The following is a 23,010-nucleotide window of genomic DNA, read 5'->3' as shown; positions in this document are numbered from 1 at the left end:
AATATTCCACACCGCTCTCTTCTTGCTTGCGTGGTTTCTGAGGAGAAGGCAGATGCGATTCTTATCTTTGTACCTCTAAGGTGTTTTCCTCCCCTGGCTTCTTTCAGCATCTTTTTCTTTCTCTTTGCTTTTTTTGTTATTTGAAAATGATATAACTAGGTGAATTTTTTTTTAAGTTATTTTTTGATGTGGACCATTTTAAAGTCTTTACTGAATTTGTTAAAGTATTGCTTCTGTTTTGTGTTTTGGTGTTTTGGCCCTAAGGCATGTGGGATCTTAGCTCCCTGACCAGGGATTGAACTTGCACCCCCTGCATTGGAAGGTGAAGTCTTAACCACTGGACCACCAGGGAAGTCCCTAGGTGAATTTTTTTCTTGGCATTTATCCTGCTTGGTGTTTTCTGTGATTCCTAGATCTGTGACTTGATGTCTGACATTATTTGGGGGAAAATTCTTAGTCTTTATTGTTTCAAATATTTCTTCTGTTCCTTTCTTTGTTTCCTTTCTGGCATTCCCATTATGTATATGTTATACTTTTTGTAGTTGTCCCATAGTCCTTGAATATTCTGTTCTATTTTTTCAGTCTTTGTTTCTTTGCTTTTCAGAGTTGAAGGTTTCTATTGATATAGCCTCTAACTTAGAAATTCTTTCCTCAGACTTGTCTAGTCTACTAATAAGCCCATCAAAGGCATTCTTCATTTATGATATACTGTTCTTGATCTCTAGCATTTCTTTTTTTCTTTCTTTCTTTCTTAGGATTTCCATTTCTCTACTTAGATTGCCTATCTGTTCTTGCATGTTGTCTAGTTTATCCATTAGAGCCCTTAGCATATTAATCAGTCTTTTTAAATCCCCAGACTGACAATTTGAACATTTCTACCATGTCTATTTCTGATACTTGTTCTGTCTCTTCAAATTGTGTTTTTTTGCTGTTTGGTATGGCATGTAATTTTTTTTTTTCCTTGATAACCAGACATGATATACCAGGTCAAAGGAACTACTGTTAATAGGCCTTTAACAATATGGTGGTAGGATGTGGGAGGAGAGGAAGTGTTCCATAGTCCTACAATTAGGTCTCAGTCTTTTAACAAAAGACTCTGGGCTGTGAACTTCACAACTGTCTCTCAGTTTTTCTCTCCCCCCTTATATGGTACAGGATGGCTAGAGTGACTGGAGTTGGGTAGCTCAGTTCTCTCACGTGGAAGGCTAAAGAGGACTGGAGTTGGGTATTTCCCTTCCCCCAGATCAGTTAGGCTCTGATAATACCTCATCAGGTTACCTCTGGTTAACTGATTTTTCCTATGGACAGGTTTTAAGAACAGAGTGATCTGGTATATTTCAAAATGATTTCTTTTCCCTTCTCCTGCCAGAAGCACAAGGGGCTTTTTCTCCAACATTTACTGGGAAAACCTGGTTGAGCTCCTGAAGGTAAATCTCGAAAATTCTTGAAACCCCCCCACCCCCGCAGTGAGTGGTTCTCTGTGGAGTCTTTAACTCTCAGAGTTGTCTACACTGAGCTTATGTGGTTCATCAGTTACGGTTCAAGTTTTCCTACCTTACATTGGTTCCCACTGCAGTTTCTGCTCATGAGTCTCTCTTCTGGTGAGCCATGACCTCTTGCATTTTCCTGTCTGTCTCTCCAGTTTGGGGGGCCATACTCTGCCCCGTGTCCTTCTCTCTCTTACGGATCCAAGAAATGTTGATTCAGTCTGTTCAGTTTTTACTTGTTGTTAAGATGGAGTGGTGACTTCTGAGCTTATTACATGTAGAACCCTATGGGTTCCCTTTTGACCCCTGTTCAAAGAGGCCCAAAGGTCTGGGGGGTATAGACTTAGTTCCACTAGGAATCCTTCTTCAGTGCTGGTAAGCCCTCTCCTGATTCCTGAGCATACAGGAGGAGGTTGAAGCCCTGAGGGTGGAGGGTGTGGTCATAGATCCAGCGATGGGCTCCCACTTCATCTCTTCGGGGGAGAGTAGCCAGTACTCCACATTCTTGACTGATGATAAAGGATGACTGGGGAAGGCTGGTTTACAGCTATTCGAAGTATCTCCTGTTGGTCTCTGATAACTGTGGGAAGAAGAAGGTGGAAAGATTTTGTTTATTCTATGTGGAGGGTATCAGCATTTATGTTAGTACGTGAAATCTGTCTACAATTTTCCTCAGTTGTCATGTATTGGAATCAAGGTCATCCTAGCCTCATAAAACGAGTTTGGGAGAATTCTTTCTTTTATTATTCTCTGGAACAGTTTGTATAAGACAGAGCTTTTGTGTTCCTTGAAGGTTTAGTAAAAGTTGTCTGTAAAACTGTCTGAGTCTGATGGTGTTGATGTTTGGGTTTGTGGGAAGGCAAGGGTTATGAAAGGTGGGGGTAATGTGATGAATTTTTTTTAACTCTCAATTTAATTTCTTTAATAGACACTCAGTTTATCTATTTTTCTTAGATCAGTATTGATAATTTACCACTTTTTTCCTGTAAAATTTTTTGTCGCATCCTTGTTTTCAAATTTACTGACATAAAACGATTTCCACCATTCTGTAAAGAATGGAAAAAGTCTCCACTGTACCTGTAGTTATATCCCATTTAAAATTTTTTTCTTGACTAGTTTTGTGATGAATTTGACTATTTTTTTTTTTTTTAATACATTTATTTATTTATTTATTTATGGCTGCATTGGGTCTTCGTTGATGCACGCGGGGTTTCTCTATTTGTGGTGAGCGGGGGGGGGCTACTCTTCATTACGGTGCATGGGCTTCTCATGGCGGTGGCTTCTCTTGTTGCGGAACACAGGCTCTAGGCATGCGGGCTTCAGTAGTTGTGGCACGTGGGCTCAGTAGCTGTGGCTTGCGGGCTCTAGAGCGCAGGCTCAGTAGCTGTGGTGCACAGGCTTAGTTGCTCTGCGGCACGTGGGATCTTCCCTCACCAGGGCTTGAACCTGTGTCCCCTGCATTGGCAGGCGGATTCTTAACCACTGTGCCACCGGGGAAGCCCTGAATTTGACTATTATCTTTCAAAGAATAAGTTTTGAATTTGTTGTTTTTCTCTACTTTATCTTGCTTTTTAATATTTCCTTCCTCCAACTTTCTTTAGAGTACCTTAAGTTACACATTTAGCTTATAGGTTTCCATATGTATATATGTTTGCCAATGTATATACCCCTGTAAGTACTGGTGTAGTTGCCTTCCACAAGTTTTATACATTCTTATTTCAGCCTCTGTCTTTCAATTAGCTTTTTATTTCTGATAGCTGGGCATTTCTCTTTCTTGTGAGCCCTTTTATGTATTTTCAACAGTTTTCTGTTGGTAATATTTTATTTGTGGAAAAAGGGACTCCACTTTAGGTCAGTCTACCATGTTGCTGGAATTGGAAGACAAATATACCTCTTGGAGCTGATAATGATTTTTTGTTTTTTGCTAAGATGGGAGAAATAATGCAACACTAATATTGAAATTTCTGAAAAAGTAAAAATAAGATCTGTAAGTCAAAGAGTAAAAGTAAATGAATTGATAAGCAGGGGTATGTATATGTTTTCTTAAGGCTCATTCTAAGTAATAATTCAGCTTGGTGGTAGCGTTTTAGTTTCTTCATCTATAAACTCAGAATAAGAAAGTCTTTACTACTTCACAGTCTGAGGGTAAAATGAGAATAGTGGGGGAAACACTTTAAAAAGTAGACACGGTGTTAGAACACAGCATATGAAAGTTCTAGTTTCCAAGTGTTTGGAGACTGATATCATGGGATGTATGTGAATGTGTTTTGTAGACCTTACAGCACTACATACACATCACTATTATTTTTAAGTACTTATTTATAGGAAAACTATAAATCCTCTAGGCTTTTATAATCTAAATTAACACATTTATACCATGTGCTGAGCAAATCAAATACTCAGTTAGGTGACAACAAAGGGTAAATACCTGTGAATGCATTCAGGTAGAAGGGAATAAAGAGCTTGGTGAGTGAAAGGCAGCTATGAAGTTTCAATCTTATCCCTTCTAAGTATTGTTTCAAGGCACCACTTTTTAAAGACTCTACCACACCCTTCTTTGTATGTGCTTTCTGGTATTCAATTTATTGTCTTTAACTATTATATCAAATAATTGTTTTCCTTGGAAATAGGCAGGTTATAAATGATTCATAAAATTTTTAATAAAACCCAACATATATACACATAGAATAATGGAATGTAGACTTAAAAAATTTTTCTTCTTAAACTGAGAAACATATCACCAGATATTAGGTGTTTTAACCATATTCTAAATTATAACTATCTTTGCTTCTTGAGTTCAAAGTTCTAGTGATAAAGCATCTTAAAACTGAATTCCTTTCACATGGGTGATCCAAGTTATTAGTCTAATAGTCTTTTTTTGGTGATAGTCTTTTTACTTGGTGATCCAAGTAATTAGTCTAATTAGTCTTTTTTGTTGCTTAGAATTTATTCTCTCCAAAGTCAGATGTGGACTTACCATTTCCAATATAGTAATACACTGGTAATTTGCTTCCTTGACAGTAACTCACAAATAAATCACATATATAGAATAAAATTAAATATCTATTTATTCTACTCTGTTCCTAGATCTGGGCCCAAGTTATTAAGGACTTCAGATGGCATTTCTCATGGCTTCATAGCTTTTATTAAGAGATATACAAAGTACATTTTTAGAGTACCAGCAGTCTAAATATTCATGCATTCATCCAGTAGGTCAACAAATAAGCATAGAGCAGTTGTTATCCTTCAAGGTCTGTGTCTAATCTGCATCCTACATAAAGCCTGTTCTGGACAGTCTAACTTACAGAAACCTTTCTTTTGATACCTGATGTGTCTCCTTGGGCACTGAGCACATCCATCCTGTGCCCTTTCCTGTATTACTAGGCAACTTCCACACTCATGTGCTGTGACCCACATCGACTGGTAAAAAGGAAGCTTGAAAATCTCAGGTTGAGGCCTTCCTGAGAGCCCTGGAATATCAATATATTTGCAAATATAGACTAGCAAGTTCTCCCTACTGCCTCTGAGACTTAGACACTGTCGCTATGAGCCTTCTTCCTGCAGTCCGTGTCCCATGGGGAGTGGCCTGTCCACATGGGTTTGCAGGTGCTCAAGCCCTCGGGTTTCTGCCAATGACCTCTCACTCCAGTTACCTGCTGATACTCAATTCTCTTTTTCCACGTTTTACTTTTTTGCCCTGTTTTTTTCTTTTTATTTCATGTTAGTATTCAACTAAAGAGGGACCCCAGTCCTTTCCCCCTGATAACATTCCCTAAATCCTGTCACCTGTCTGCCTCTCCATCAGCATCCTCCTTATATACAAACTGAAAGACATGATTTTGGTAATAATATAATGATGAACTAGATTTTCTTACACTTTTGTTGATTAGATAATTTCAAAGGAATATAAACGTTCCTATTCCAAAAAAATTCCCTTGATCCTTTCTGCCAACTTAGACTCCAGCTTCCTGCTAAATTCTTCTGTCCTTTCTCCACCCCTTCCCCACCATCACGACCCTCCAGCACCTCTCCAAACACTTGCCCTTCCATCATTCAGGGCCCATTCGGCATTCCCCTGCCTGCCACCTAGCCTCAGTTCCTGACCTCTCTGTACTGAGCATTCACGTGTTCAGCTCTACATCTTGTAAGGGTTATGCTTTTTCTCCTTTCCTGACCAATCTCTTCTAGGGGCAAGACCAGAGAGAAGGGTTATTGCCGCCACAGTATGAATTATGCTGCTTCTCCTTTAGCAAAACAGAGTCTCTCTCCCAAACTGGGAGATGGGCAGAAAGTGGATGTTCCTTCTGCAATAGTATGTGCAGATGGTCAGGACCATATACTTACGAGACTTCTTGCTTCGCATACTGGAGCGACACTTCCTGATCTTCGTGTCCTAATTCCAGGTGTGTGTGTGTGTGTGTGTGTGTGTGTGTGTGTGTATATATATATGTGTGTGTGTGTGTATACACACACACACACGTGTATGTACACACGTGTGTATATACATATATGTGTACATATATGTATATATGTGTAAATGTAAATGTCATAATCGTAACTCCACAATTTCTCATGATCGGTACAGTTTTGACCTCCTCTTTCTTTCCTATACTGATTGTGAGAAGTTATGGAGTTACAGTCATGACATTTATACGTCAGTTTCCTGGCAACCACAGCAGTAAGGAAAACCTGATATAACCCCTCAACAGAATAGAGGAAATACACTCATTCTGACCTTTATTCACAAAAATAACTTGCAATCAGATATGGTTATGTTCTGGACAATAGTTCTACAACAAATTCAGAGTGGTTTTTGTATAGCTTGTGCTTTATTGAACCCCTCCTGAAAGCCAAAGGCATGGCATTATAGCACACCTTAGTGAAAGGTATTCTGTTGTGTCTAAGGTAATTGGTTCAAAAAGCCCTCTGGATACACCAGAGAAGGTGAACGTGGATTCAGATTTAGTACCACTGAGACATTGCTCTCTGATAGAGGCTGTTGGGCACTGCAGCCTCGTTCCACTCACTAGAACATACGTATCCAACGTGTGGCTTATTTTACAAAGTTTAAATCCTTGGGCCATGAGATGATCCAGCCCAACAAATTCAGTTCCAGAGTTTGGGGATTCTGAGGACAGTGTCCTATTGATGTGACAGGTACTTGGTTAGAAACTCTGATAGCCAAACTTGTAAAACCCAACATGCGTACATCGTTAGTACTGTTTTATATTATAACACGGATATTCTTTGGGGTTCCTGAACAACAAATTTAGACCTGGAGGACACTTAAAAGCATATAACAAGAGCTACTCAGTCCGTGGGATCAGTCCTATCAGCCATATCTGTATCTGTGTGGCCCACGCGATGGTGGAGCTGTTTCTGCATAGCTCAAGGCTGAGCTCAAGTGCACAGTCGGCTAGCTCGGTGGGCTTGCTCGGAGCCTCACCGGCTGGGGAGCCCCTGGTGGGAGCAGGCTGCCTCAACGCTTACACAGCTGTAAGGCTCCTCATGTTCTTGGGCTGGCCCATTACATGTGTGGCTTCAGAATGTTCAAAACTCAGGCCTCAAATAATCTTTTGTTCCGCTTTCCTGCTTTGTATGTTTGACTCAGTAGCTTTGTTTATTTTCTTAAAATATTTCCTTTTGGTTTGTGTTTCTTGGCATGGCTTGGCTATGGGTTTTCTAAACGCAGTCCTCTTCAGACCCCTTTGCCTTGCACAGTGCCACATCCCCAGAAGGACGGCAAGCTGTTTAGGTGACCTCCACCTCCCGAGGCTGGCAGGGCACTCAGGACCATGGTGCCAGCTCTGCTTCACCTGAAGGCTGAGGGCTCGTGAGACTGCTGTGTAGGGTGTGGTTTTCTATCACTTACAGTCCAAGTCATGTACCCAAGCCAAAGAAATCCCATATTTTCATCTTCCAACCAAGCTTTTATACCATTGATACCAGCAGTACTGCTTTTCTGAAATTACAAGTTTCTTGACCTCACCTTTGGGGTTCTGCAACTGAGAAACCTTTAAAAGAAATACTTCAATTAAAAAGAAAAAAATGTCAGGCAGAAGGACAATTTCTCTGCAGCAGCCCAGGCTTTCTTTACATAGATCTACGAAGTATTTTTTTCTCCCCTGAGGAAAGACATAAAACCATTTCCCTAAGACTGTCAACATTCCAAAGCAACTAGTCCTGCAGGTTTCCTGTGTGCAAATGGCTATTACCCTACCCTGGAGTTGAGCTCCAAGCTGGAAGCTCTTGGCTCCCTGAGTATCCCCTTCAAAGAGGAAAATACCAGGCCCTCCTGAACCAACAGTGAGACATGTTTGACTAGTAGTGATGAAATGTCTTCTATAAACACTCCCTACCTTACCCCACCTCCCATTTTCAGGACTGATTCACCACTGAAATATTTGTGTCACCCAAGTTCAAGAACATGAAACCAAACCCTTCGGTGTCGGCAGTTCTCAAGTGCCGTAGAAAGCAGCACGAATGTCACCAGCTAGGGAGGTAGTTACATTAGCCAAAGCAAGCTGCTGGCCTCCAGCAGGGCTGCCGGAACTGCAGATGGGAGCTGGGCCTGGGCCTTTCTGGGTCAGATTAGCAGTGCCTCTGCTGAAAGCCCCCCCAAATTTCCTGGCCTTGCTCAGCCAGAATACAAATTTCTAGCACCAAAAGGGACTGGACTTTTCACTGCCTAATGTGTTTTTACCATCAGCAGACTATGAAATCTCAATTCAGGACCATCTCCCTCAGAGCTCGGGACCCTAACTCAAGTTTATTTGTATACTCTTACATAGGGAAAGGGCATTTTTTTTTTTTGCGGTACGCGGGCCTCTCACTGCTGTGGCCTCTCCTGTTGCAGAGCACAGGCTCCGGACGCGCAGGCTCAGTGGCCATGGCTCACGGGCCCAGCCGCTCCGCGGCACGTGGGATCTTCCCGGACCAGGACACGAACCTGTGTCCCCTGCATCGGCAGGCGGACTCTCAACCACTGCGCCACCAGGGAAGCCCCAGGGCTTTTTATATACATTTTCAGAATAAGGAAGACTGTGAAGAGCCTAGACCAGTTACTTCCTTGGGGAAAGAAGAAGAAAATAATATTGAAAACCCTGGAAGCAGACAATTCATCTATGTGTTGGAGAAAGTATTTTTCAGCAGCAAGACTGTCGGTATAAATCGATAACACCCCTGCTTACAAGCGAACACTGAGCCCAAGCTCCCCTGTGAGCAAATTCTCCTGGGGGCACCTAGTCATTGGGGAAGATGTTAACCTGAAAGTCACGGTTTAAACTTCAGAGATAGAAGGAAGAAGGGTTACGGTCTCTTTCCACAGAACAGTGAATTTTATTTTCCCCTGAATATTCTGTTAGATAGAATCATTACCTTCTAAAGACAGACAGTCTGTAAAAATTCAAGTTCTCTGTGATAACAGCTAGACTATATTGTTTTCATTATGGCAGTACTGAATGTAGCTGACTGTGTATGCAATGGGCTGTTACTCTCCTGTGAGTTTTATGCAACACATACACTATTGGGTGGAAATAAGTAGATTGGTATTTTCCAAGCTAGTGTCTTACTGAACACTATTCTCAGTATTTTAATTGGGGTAATATAAAACAAAAACTTGTTATTTATTGAAATTAAGTTTAATGACAGCTGATGACATGAAGTTTAAAAGCTTCCTTAGCTTAGAATCTTTAATAACTGGACATGCGTGGTGAATCTTCAAGAGGGGGTTTTAGTGTACTACATTGCCCAAATTTATTTTACGAAGTACCTTTTCTTTAGTTTGCTATTCACTGAGCTATGGAATACAGTTTGGTAAATTTGGAGCTATGGAACACGGTTTGGTAAATTTGGGGTTAAGCAGTATTCCCTGTGATATAACTAAGCAAATGCAGCTAATATAACCTAGAAGATCCATAGAAGCAACCTACGTTGTTTTAATAATATTCTTTATGGCCATTAAGTACTGTTTTTAAAACAGTACCTGAAGAGAATTCAACTTTATATGGACTATCTGAAAAGCAAGCAAGCAAGCAAAAAAAAAAAAAAGAACAGTCAGGCTAGAGAACATGGCTTTATTGGGTTTAATGTTGTTTGCCTGTGGCACTTGTCACGCTATGCTCTTTGGATTAGAAGTGCTTGTGTGGCCCCCCTGGGAAGCTGATCACCTGATCACTGAATATAAATTTACGTTTATAAGGAAATCTGCTCTGAATTATAAAGGGCTAACTTACCACTTCGCCTTTGAAAAAATGACTTATTTATTAGATGACACTAACCTGTCGTGGAAACTTAAACTTCCTACCTCATCTAAGTTTAAGCCCATGTTCTCTCATTCAGACTTTTCAATCCTTATCTGTGTTGCTTTGAATTAGTGAATTAGAGTCCATCCCCGGAGCTGTGATGTGGATATAGTGTGAAGAGAAAAAGCCCTCCTTCTCAAGCATTTCTGTCCCTTTTGCAGTTCTAATCACACCTCCCCAGGTTACTGCTAAAATTAGCCAAGCAGCTGGCATTAGTTTGCTACCCAGAGCAAGGCAACTTGTCCCTTGTTGAGTTGAGGGCCAGCCTCCAGGCTGCTTTTAATCTGATTATTTAAATTCAGTTGAATCTGCCCAGTAAATATTTTTCTTCAGCTGCAGAAATGTGTAAATCAACTAAGTACTTCATAATCTATTTATACAGTTAACAGAGCGCATGCTGACCAATGCCATGGGACTTGATACAAGTTTGCTTTTGCTAGCCAATCACCACAGTTACCCAGAAGGAAAAGCAAATCATATGAGAATGATAACAAAAGAACCCCGATATCTTATCCCGGTAGCAACTACCATTCTTTGGATATTTGTAATGTGCTGGTAACTTTTGATCATCTTTATTATACTTGTCCCCGTTTTACAGATGAGTTAAGTGAGGTACAGAAAGGTTGAGTGATGTGCCCAAGGCTTCCTACTTACTAGTTGGTGAAGCCAGCATTCAGACCCATGTATTTGGGGGGCCAATATGTTTGCTCTTGCTATTAGACTATTAACATTCTGCCTCTTTACAAGTGACTGACATAATTTTAACCTTTTAAGTTTTATGGCCTTAGAGCCTAGATTTGACTCAATGGATTTAGCTAGAAACTTTTTTTTTTTTTTTAATGCCAAGCATCTGAAAATCAAGATCCAATTGGCTCTTTCAAATTTCCTCTAAAATTCTCACGGACACACAATAGAAGATGAAATCTCACACCTCCACCAACATTTAGGACTAACATCCATACTTTATCTAAAACTGAGAGTCACTCAACAACCACGAAACCGTTAGTCTGTATGGAGAAACCTCATCTAGCCCTGCTCATGTGATGTCGCCAAGAACAGCGGAAACCTGCTCCCACTAAATCAAGTAGAAATTGTATTTCCTTCTTCCATTATCTGCCAATCCAATTCAGAATTGTCAAATTTTTAGGAGGACTCAGGCTCCTTTGCTTTACACGATTATTTTTTTCCTTTCAGTTTCATCAAGATGTAATTGACAGACTGCACTAAGTTTAAGGTGTACAGCATAGTGACTTGACAAATATATTGTAAAACGCTTACCTCAATAAGTTTAGTTAATATCCATCATCTCATATAGATACAAAAAACATAGAAAAAATGTATTTTTTTTCTTGTGAACAGAACTCTTAGGATCTACTTTCTTAACGACTTTCAAATATACTGTACAGCAGTGTTAACTATAGTCATCATGTTTTACATTACCTCCAAGGTTAGTGTTTGGGAAAAAACAAAAAAACAAAAGGCATGTTTCTGGCTGAATTCTTTGCTGTCTTTAAAAATTTGGCTAGCACCCAGGAAGGGCAGTCTGTTCCCAGCCATAAGCTGTCAAAACATCATAATACACAAAAAATAAGAAACATGACTAATATAATATCCTTACAAAAAAAATCCACAATATATGTAGTAATAGTTGTTAATCTTTATTCAATAATATAATATTGGATATATAAAGGAAAATCAATTAGAAATACAAAGAAAAATGGGAGTGCAAAGGGACACACGTAATCATTAACTAGCTAATCAAAAAAAAAAAAAATCTCAATAAATTCCAAAACATACAAAAGAAATTTTATAGGGGTAATTCTCAGACCGTGCAATAAAACTGTAATTATTGTCCTACAATTATTTAATTGCAAATAAGTTTTTCAATTAAAACAAAAATAAAACACTTACCAGATAATAGTTTACTCTAAAATAACTTTGGAAAATAAAGAAATTTAGATTATTACATCTCAAAATCTATACTCATGGAAAACTACATAAGTTTCATTTTTCATAATTGTTAAAAATAATGATGAACATAAAAATTTGAATTGAAGAATTAAAATATATCATAATAAAATAAATCTAAATTAGGAGAAAATATTTTTTAAATTAACCTGAAAGTGTAAGCAGGAAAAATTATTAAGAAAATATAGAAAAGTAGAGGAATATCAAGGGAAAATTTCTCATCATGTATTGAATAACACATATTTTTAGAAGTTGCCTTGCTGTGTTAAAAGTTATGCCATTTTAAATTATAATGGTTACAGAAATTACTCATCAACAGTTGTTCTTTTTTTTTTTTTTGGGGGGTGGGTTGCGTGCCGCCTGGCTTGCAGGATCTTAGTTCCCAATCAGGGATTGAACCTGCGCCCTCCACAATGAAAGCACAGAGTCCTAACCACTGGACCTCAAGGGAATTCCCACTCATCAGCAGTTTTTATGAGACTCTATTCCTCCACATATTTACCAAGTAGGTATTTTAAAACTTTTTCATGTTGGCTGAATTAATAATCTCATACTTTTTTTTATTGAAAATAGTTGATGTACAATATGTTAGTTTCAGGGGTACCACGTAAAGATTTGACATTTGCAGACGTTATGAAATGTTCATTATGATAAGTCTAGTAACGTCTGTCCCCTTAAAAAGTTATTACACTGTTAGTGACCATATTCCTTATGCTGTATGTTACATCCCTGTGACTTATTTATTATATAACTGGAAGTTTGTACCTCTTAATCCCCTTCACCTATTTTGCACGTCCCCCACCGCATCTGGTCCTGGAGTTTTGTTTGTTGGGAGATTTTTTAAATAACTGATTCAATTTCATTACTGGTAATTGGTCTGTTCATATTTTATATTTCTTCCTGATTCAGTGATGGGAGATTTATGTTTCTGGTTTATTCATTTCTTCTAGGTTGTCCATTTTATTGACGTGTAATTGTTTGTAATTGTTTATGACTCTTTGTATTTCTGTTGTGTCATTTGTAACTTCTCCACTTTCATTTCTGAATTTCTGATTTTATTAACTTGGGCCCTCTCTCCTCTTTTTTTTTTTCTTGATGAGTCTGGCTAAAGGTTTATTGATTTTGTTTATCTTTCCAAATAACTAGCTCTTAGTTTCATTTATCTTTTCTACTGTTTTTTCTTTAGTCTCTATATCATTTATTTCTGGTCTGATCTTTATTCTTTCTTGCCTTCTACTAATTTTAGGCTTTGTTCTTATTTTTCTAGTTCCTTTAGGTGTAAAGTTAAATTGTTTATTTGAGATTTTTTGTTTGTTTCCTAATGTAGGGTTGTATCACTATTAACTTCCCTCCTAGAACTGCTTTTGTTGTCCCGCAGATTGTTGATTGTTGTGCTTCCATTGTCATGTCTCTGGGTGCTTTTTATCTCCTCTTTGATTTCTTCAGTGACCCAACTGTTGTTCAGTAGCATATTGTTTAGCCTCCACTTGTTTGTGTTTTTTCCAGTTTCCTTTTTGTAGTTGATTTCTAGTCTCATACGATTGTTGTCAGAAAAAATACTTGATATAATTTCAGTCTTCTTAAATGTGTTGAAACTTGTTCTGTGGCCTGGGGCTGGTGCTGGCCCACTCATGGGCGGGTCCGGGTCCCAGGGCACCTGTCTGCAGGGCCTGTGGGGGCCTGAGTCTGGCCTCACTGGCCTGCTGGTGGGCAAGGCCAGGTGCTGCGGTGGCTGATGGGCGGTCCTGGGACGGGCGCCTGCCTGCTGGTGGGCTGATAAGCCTCCAACACTAACAGGTGAGAGGGAGGATCCAGAATGGCACTTGCCAGCACCAGTGGCCTCATGGTGCAGTGAGCTCCCCGAAACGGCTGCCACCAGTGTCTGTGTCCCCAGTGGAGTCCCAGTTGCCTCTTGCCTCTCCGGGAGGCTCTCCAAGATCATCAAGTGGATGTGACCCAAGCTTCTTTCAAGTGGCTCTTTCTGTGCAATGTCTTGGAGAATCTGAAATTTTTTGTGCACCCTTTGAGAGGAGAGTCTCTCCAGCTCCGCTGTATGCAAGCAAGCCTCATTGGCCTTCAAAGCCAGATGTCCTGGGGCTCATGTTCCTAGTGCAGGACCCCTTCTGGGGAGCCCAGTGTGGGGCTTGGACCCTTCACTTCTTAGGGAGGACCTCTGGTACTGTGATTATCCTCCTGTTTGTGGGTCACCAACTTGGTGGTGGGGGTCTTCACTCTATTGTGTCTCTGCTCTTCCAACTCATCTCACTGTGGTTCCTTCTTTATACTCTTAGTTGTGAAAAATCTTCTCTGCTAGTCTTCGGGTGGTTCTCATAGATAGTTGCTCTGTAAATAGTTGTAGTTTTGTTGTGCCCATGGGAGTGGGTGAGCTCAGGGTCCTCCTACTCCAGCATCTCACTTGTCATTTGTCTTTTAATGTTCTCATAAAAGTTCTAAAATTTCTATGGACAAGATTGTTTATTGCAACTTGTTTTTTAAAAGAAACCTGAAAAACAATTTTCTATGGGAATATTTGGGTTGACTTGCTTTTTTTCACCAAAATCTGTTTGGATGTATTAAAGGAATTGTATGTAATCATTGGATTCAATTTACAGAGAATTGACATATGTTTTATTGAGTTTCCTTATCCATGGACACAGTATAGCTTTATTATTTATTTCTCAATATTTGTAATATCTATTATGACTTGTCATTCGAATCATGGACTATTTAGAATTGCTTTTTTTAAAAAGTTCCAGATTTATGGGACTTTGAGCGGTATATTTTATCATTTCTAATTTTATTAAATTTTAGTCAGAGATAGTGGTCTATGTTTTATAAATTATTTGAGATCTGTTGGGATTTCCTGATGGACTGATACTGTATTAGTTTTCCTTTGCTTCATAGCAAGTCATCTCAAATTTAGAGACTTAAAGTGGCAGCCATCTGTTAACCCACAGTTCTGTAGCTCAGAAGCCTGGGTACTCTGCTCAGGTTCTCACAATGTAGAAATAACTCAAAATAGCTGAGTTGAGTTCTTGTCTGGAGGAACTGGGGCAGAATATGCTTCTGAGGTCATTCTTCTTGTCGGTAGCATTCAGTTTCTTGTGGGTGTAGAACTGAGGTTCCCATTACTTTGCCAGCTCTCAGCTCCTAGAGGCCACCTGTACTTGTTACTTCCTCCATCTTCAAAGCCAGCAACAGAAAATATCACTTGGATCAAATCTCCCTCATGCTTTTGAATCTCTAGATCTTCTTTGTCTCTGACCTCTAGACTCAGATTAAAAGGGCTCATGGAATTAGGTTAAATCCAACTGGATAATTTCCCTATCTTAAGGTCAACTGATTTGAGAACTTAATTACATCTGTAAAGTCCTTTTACAGTAGTACATAGATGAATGTTTGATTGAATAACGGGGAGAAGCAGTGTGTATGCCAGGTGCCAGGCTCTTGGGAGCCATCTTAAAAGTCTGCCTGCCACATATACCTGTTAAGTATATGTGCTTGAAAAGAATATATATTATTGTTTGGTGTGTTCAGTATTCTCTATATCCCTGTTTGATTAAACTTACTAATTATTAGGCTCTTCAGATTCTTCAGATCTACTATATCTTTACTAATTGTGTAGGTTTCAAGGCATCCAGATCAGTGTTCGTTAGTAGCTTGACATTTGTAAACATGGTGTAATTCAAGTAGTGAACTTTAAGACTTAGGAAAGTAGGGTCATTTAAGATTTCATCATCCACAGGACGGACTAACAATTTTTTACTCTACTGATTTTAATTTTTCTACTCAGTATCTAAGAACTTAGCAAGAGTAAACTCTTTTTCATTCTGCAGACACACCAGGTTATCCATGCCTCTGTTGTTTGCTAATACTCTCCTCTGGCATGGAAAGCGTGTTGTCTCACCAATTCCATTCCTCACTTCAAAAGCTCTAAAGCATTCTTTAAGATCCTCTTCAGTTATCTTTGCATGTAATTCCTGACTCCTCAAACAGCATTATCTTACAGTTCTTTCATTTATTGTGGTTAATACTTACTTCGTTCATTCATTAAATATTCCCATAATAAGCTCTCACAATATTATGTGTGTGTGTGTGTATATATATATATATATATATATCCATATATATCCATATATATGTATATCTTTATATCTGCCTTCTTTATATTATACTGCTCATGGTTAGGTGTGAAGATTGGGGAAGGTAGGTGTTTTAGTATTCAAAACAATTCTTGGTTCATAATACAGCTCAAATATTTGTTGAATAAAGAAATTGATGAATATATAAACATTTATAAGTATCTACTATGAAGCAAGGCTTTCATTAAATTATACTTAAAATGTCAGTGTAGCTCTGTTTTCCCCACTAGTCTATAGAATCTCTCAACTGACGCAGTCATCCTAGTCTACAACATCACCCTCGCTTACCTGGTCTATTGCAATAGACCTGCTCCTTAGTGCTTTCCCTGCATCCTGATTTCACTAACCTCCAATCCATTCCCTACACAGCAGTTAGAGTGAGATTCTAGAAGCTTACACCACACCATTTCACCACTATGTTTAAAATACTTCTTTAATAAAATATATATCTTTAAATTAATTTATAAGGGGGTAAACATACATTTCACTTTGCCTAGGACAGTTGTATTTATGTCTATTGTCCCAGCAAAAATATCACTCCTACTGCCAAGATGCCAGTCCATGCTCTGGGGGAAGATGGCCAGTCCTTGAAGTCATCCTAAAACAGTGCCTTAAAAACTGCAAGGGGCTTCCCTGGTGGCGCAGTTGTTGAGAGTCCGCCTGCCGGTGCAGGGGACACAGGTTCATGCCCCGTCAGGGAAGATCCCACATGCCACGGAGCAGCTGGGCCCGTGAGCCATGGCCGCTGAGCCTGCGCGTCCGGAGCCTGTGCTCCGCAACGGGAGAGGCCACAACAGTGAGAGGCCCGCGTACCGCAAAAAAACCCAAAAAAACCAAAAAAAAAAAAAAAAAAAACCAAAAAAAACTGCAAGGACATGGCCACTTCCCATTTGCTTGTTATTGACATGAGTGAATTAGAGTTGATTGGGGCACTGTATACCCTAGAACTCCTTTTGGGTATCTTGGTCATTTTTCAGGCTCACATTTGCAAGAGGTTTTGTATCTGAGTAGCTGAATGATAGTGACATCCTCTTGATCTTTGAGCTGACCCTACAGTCGTCTTTGTTGACACACAGGGTGGACGTCTCGTGTTACATTTGAGACACTCAACTCAGCCTTGGCAGTGTTTCTACATTTTTCCCTATGTTTTGTCCTAAAAGTTAATAATGCTATTTTTTACATGATTCCTGACTATCCTGATCATTAAGGCTGATGGCTGCTACTCATAGAACATTGGCATAAGTGCAAAATACATTTCACATTTTATTTACTTCTCATATTAACAGTGTAAGCATTTTTTTTTCTGTTTACAAATAAAGAAACTGAGATACTGACTTTTCCCAGGCATATAACTTGAAATATCCAGTGCTTCCTGCATTCAAGGCTGGTACTTGGAAGCGCAACTACTCAGGCTTACTATGGCTAGTTATCTAGTAGGTAGGTAAACAACTATCAAATAAACAATGATCAGTTTGGGTTGAACCTACCGAGTGTAGTATATTAATTTGTTTATTGTAAATACAGTGTCTGAGTAAGGTAACCATTTAACCTGCTTTGGGCATTTGGGGTTTTAAGATCTAAATGACAAATTTCCTGACTTCATAAGCCCTACTGTTTTGTTAGAGAGACAATTTTCATAGACGAACATTGCAATATTCTGGGAAAAGTGGCTTGCCTGGTGTTTGGCATACAGATGGCATTAAAATATATACTATTTGAATAAATGAAATAAGGCATGCAGGAGAAAAAGAACAAATGAAAGTACAAAGACCAAGGGAAACGGAGGAAAGAACTTTCTGCCTGGGAAGTTGGCAAAAACGTCACTGAAGTGGTTACATTGAAACTGACTCCTGGAGGGTACATATGAGTTTTTATGTGAAGGCTAGAGAGGGCATTCAGAGCTGATGGAATAGCTTGGCAAATGTATCAGCTATACTAAAAACAAAAACCATGACGTGTTCAGGAAGTGGGTTGAACGACCTGGAAAGGGTTTCAGAATTTCATGGGCAGTGTCTTATTTGTGTGAAAAGAAATATCAACCTTGATAGCACTGCTATTCATGACTCAAGTTGATTCATTTTGCAAAAAGTACAGTCTTAATATCTCAGACCAACTTCTGAGTGTTTGTGGGTTGGGACTCAGAAGAGACCAGAGCTGAGATGGATGGATACGTAGTCTGATGCCGTAAGCCCAATTCTTCCGAGACTTTCACAAGATGTCAGTCATTAAAGCTACCTCTCTTTGAGTGAGAACAGCCTCCTCTCTGGGGAGCATTCTATTTGCCCACTATGTTCCAGCAAACAGTGTCAAACTCAGATCGTGGGGGCCAGTTTTCCCTGATCGCATTGATCTTAGGAAGGTCAGAGTCTGGTAACTACTGTGTTCTCAGAGATTATTTAATATGGACGCTTCAAGGCCTGTGTAAGGGCCCAGCAAGCTGCAGCATTCCTGTGAGGGAAAAAGGGGCCACAGGGCTGCAGTCCCATAACTAATGGAAGAATTTTCTGGGCGCGGTGCTGTGTAGGAGGATTTGTTTCTGCAGAGGAGCCTTGTGCAAGGACACACAGGCCAAACAAACAAACAAAACAGAGACAGACGTGAATGCACTTTCTGCCAGTTTTTTTCTGAAAGATGAAGGTTGATTTTGAGAACGCAAGATATTACAATGAAACTCTTGTCCCTATAATAATAAGGGTGAGAAAACCATTAAAGTTCTGTGTGTGTGTGTGTTTGTGTGTGTGTGTGTGTGTGTGTGTGTGTGTGTGTGTGAGATCTGGCTACTGTAGTTTAACAATAATTCCTCTTGACATTATACAAGGTCAGCAAGTCACCTCAAGACCACCCTGCTTGAGGATTTGCTCTCCACACAGGGCTGTATGGACTCTCTCAGCTGAGAAATGTCACCCAGCACCTTTCATATTTATGGTGACTCATAAACAGGAAACCAGTCCTGTCCATGACATTGGAACTTTTTCATATCTCAAATCCTTTTATGAAAATGAAAAAAACCCAACACCAAACAAACCAAAAGAATTTAGCTGCCTTATGCTTTCTGGGCCAAAATAAATATTGCCAAATTAGTAAGGCATACTGAACAAATTAAGCACTAAATGCAAATTTATTGACTGAAGTCCAATGGCAGACTCACCAAAGAGCGTACAGTGGTGGAGCGCAGCCCTGTAAGTGGGTGTTTGTATTGGCGAGTCTCTGCAGAAAGGCATGGGAACAGTAATATAAAAAAAGAGAGCATTTCTGTTACACCCAAGATGAACAGTTTGTTTTAGAAAGTTCAAGTAAACAGTGTCTAACATATATTCACTGAATTCAGAACCTCGGTTGCTACCAAGAGGGAGATGAAAAAAAATAAACTGGCAAAATTTCTTAAAAAAAAAAATCTCATTTGGAAATGTTCAAGTCAGCCTTGTAAATCATTGGATGGGATAGAGATATCCTTCCTCATCTCTGAGCCGTGAATAAACCTCAGCAGTGCTTTACCAAGGTAAACAAGAAGTTTTCCCTTAAGGATATTCAAAACCTTATAAAACAAGAAGATTTATCTTAATGATTTCTAATGTCCCAAATGGAATATATATGATGTATCCTTTAAGTTATGGGCATCGTTTATGGTGCCTGAGTTTTAAAAGTTGCATGTGTATTGCTTTAGTTCAATGATTGATTTTAGGGGGAGGGTTGTGGTAGAGAGTGGATATATTTGTAACTGCTTCATTGTTTTCCTCCTGACCGTGGACTCAGTGACCTCCCTTCCTACTTTGGTCAGGTTCTCTCATCCCATTTAACATGAAAGATCCTAAGACGCAGATTTCTGTTTGCATTGGATGTTGCTTCTTCTTTTAGCGAGAAGTTCCACGAGCTTCCTGGGGCTTCCCACAATGCCTTGTCTCTTCTTTGACAACAGACAGTGGAAGAAACCACGAAACAGAAAAGTCATTTTATCATACACTACAAATTGGGAATAGAATGTGAACACCACAGTATTCCAAGCCTGGATGGATATTTAGAAAGCTTTATTTTATAAATGGAAAACTTAGAGGCCCAGAGAGAGGTTGTAACCTGCCCAGGGTAACTCAGTGGATCGGTGCCAGAGAAATGAGATTTAGAAGATCAGATATTCTTTACCTGCTGACTCTTAGCCAAAGTTCTTTGTACACATCACCCTCCCTCCTCCATAATTATTATTTCGAGGTATTTTTTAAGAGGTAATATTCTCATTCTGCACCCAGCAGCTTAGAGTTACAGAGTTAAATATCTCCTTCTCCATGCCCCTCCCTTGCTCACGAGAATCCAGTGGCTTTCCACTGCAGAGGAGATCAAGCAACTTGGGATGAGGGTAATCTTGTCCTTGGTTGGCCAAAACAAAGAACAAGCTGAAAATCGGCTTGTGCCAGGAAGATGGTGAGAGGATCGCAAAGCAGAAATAGGCTGAGCTATGACCTCCGAAAGAAGGGAAATGTATTAATATTTAGTGGGTAGAAATGGAAGCGGCTTAATTATTTTTCCCTGTATGACATTCCCTAAGAAATCAGCCAGGATTACATGTTTTTTAAAGTATCTAGATAGTCAAAGAAGTGAGCATCAACTTTTTAATTTATTTGCCCAGCACAATTTCAACTCACTAGAAACCAACTACGTGTAACACACGACAGCCGGCAGCACCTTCGGTCCAGAGCCCCGCACAGCATCATTGACAGCCTCCAAAATGCAGCTTAGTCTACCTGGGACGCTCTGGATTCATCTTAAATTCCTTCCTAGGCCACAAGTCTAGGTCCTTGAGCGTTCACACTCATACTCAGAAACATGTCCCTGGGATACAGGAAAACCTGGAATTGTTAAAAACAAACAACAAAAAACATAACTCTTTTCGCCTCATTTTATCCAGAAGTGATATAAAAAATAAATCTAGTAATTTCAGGACATTAACGATATATAAATATCTTGAGGAAAGTAACCGAAGGTTTCTGTGACTACAGTTCGGTTCTTAGTGACCGCTCCTTTGAGTATTAGAATAGGCCCTCCCATGGCCTTGGCACAAGCATCCCTAGCCCCCAGCTTAGCTACTCTCTGCTCACACAAAGGCAGTTCAGAGTGATGGTCTGCTCCGGAGGCTATGTGCCCAGCCGTCGGGGGCTGAGCGCTCTGTAATGGAGACGATAACAATGTGTTAGCACGTGTTGGCTTTGGGGCCAGTCCTAAACAGCAGAAGACTTCTAATACGTAGATGTTTTGGCAACTAACAGTAAGTAAGTTTACTCTTTTCACCTGGGTTAATCTGCCCTGTGATGCCCTTGGATCGACTAATTCTCCCCACTCCCAAGGGTGATTGTTGTTCAGATTAATCAAACCGTGGATGTGAAAATGCTCCACACCAGCTAGAGAGACCCCGACAAACCTGAGGAGACACAGTGTGGCTATTAGTGTGATGATCAGCATGGGTACTGATAAGATGCAGTGGCCAGCTTGTAATCCGTGCTTCCTCTGAAAGCTGTCCCCTAGGGAAGCCTATATAAGACAGTGGGGTTTGTGTTTCAGGACAAGTTTTTCTAAAGCAGTGGTCTGGGAGTAGGACGGCTGGTGATTGAATAGCTATCTTGGCCACGAGGATGACTAACAGTCCTTGAGGAGTGACCTCCTCTTCAGTCACACACGATTAAGAACAGAGCACTAAGGCTCAAGGAAAGGCTTAGACTCCCTGGAGGGCTCCAAGTTCCTGTGGGAAAAAGCCGCGTCCGCGTCCGCACACCCACTGCTCCTTCTGCCAGTTCTCCGCGGGCTCTCCTTTCAGACTTCTCCTTCATCAGAGCTCTTGTCAGAGCTCCCCACGGCACTTAGATGTGATCCAAATTCATCTTGTAAATCTACATAAATCACTTCCCACAACACCCAGATTATTTAAGAACTTAACATCTATCATTAATCTTGTTGTACTAACCTCATCGTCATCATCATCCCTGTCGTCATTTATTTAATTCTTACAACATCCTGGTCAGTTCCTTACTGAGAAGAAATCAGAAGCCCCTCTCACGCTTCTAAGTGGTAAACATATTATTTATAGTTCGTCTTACAAGACGAAGTCTAAAGTAACTGTACATAAAAAAGAACCTCAGTTACCTTTCAGAGAATTCACTCAGTGTGTTGGAAATATTCCTGTTTGTTGCCTTCATAAATTTCATAGTTAAAGACAATTGGGAGATGAGGATTGACATATATGCACTGTTGATACTATGTATAAAATAGATAACTAATGAGAACCTACTGTATGGCACAGGGAACTCTACTCAGTGCTCTGTGGTGACCTAAATGGGAAGGAAATCCAAAACAAGGGGGATATATGTATACATATAGCCGATTCACTTTGCTGTAGAGTAGAAACTAACACAACATTGTAAAGCAACTATACTCCAATAAAAATTAAAAAAAAAAAATAAAGACACCCTTGGATGAGGTAACAGACAGGTATTTGAGCACCACGGTCAGATAACACTGACCGGACCAGGCTCCCTTCTGCTCAGGGGTGTTGTACCTTTCAAGTAGACACACCTCATCTTTCATATTATGTGGTGACTTCTTTGAGGACATAAGCCTCGTGTTCTCTCCTTTTTTTCACCTTTATTACAGTGTCTGACGTAGGACTTGGCGTACAGTAGGCATTTGGGAAAACTCTGCAGTGAATGGACAAATCTGAGAGCCACTGGGGTTTGGGCTGGACCAGAGGTGTCTTCACTGAGTTGAATGTGAAGGCTGATGATGACTCTGTGGGCTAGGCCACAGTCACACATTTCCACAAAAGCCCACTTCATCACCCACAAGACACATTTGCTGTAAGTGAGCTTGCACGTAGGTACCTGCACACTCACAGCTGTGCATCCCAGTACCCTTAAGTGCTGACATTCACCTCTTTTGCACCAAAACCTAGCACTGCCAGCCCCCCGCCCCCCAGTCCATGCTGTGTGCATGCTGCATACAGACACACACACACCGGCACAGACACGTGAGCCACTACAGGACAGCGCCTATACACATGCGTGCTGCACACAAACACACACTTGCGTGCGCTCCAGATACCTTTGAAACTGGGACTGAGAGTCAGGAAGC

Source organism: Phocoena sinus, chromosome 13 (assembly GCF_008692025.1).
Source record: "Phocoena sinus isolate mPhoSin1 chromosome 13, mPhoSin1.pri, whole genome shotgun sequence".
Classification (NCBI taxonomy): domain Eukaryota; kingdom Metazoa; phylum Chordata; class Mammalia; order Artiodactyla; family Phocoenidae; genus Phocoena; species Phocoena sinus.
The sequence above is the reverse complement of the archived record's forward strand: the minus strand, read 5'-3'. Positions refer to the sequence as shown.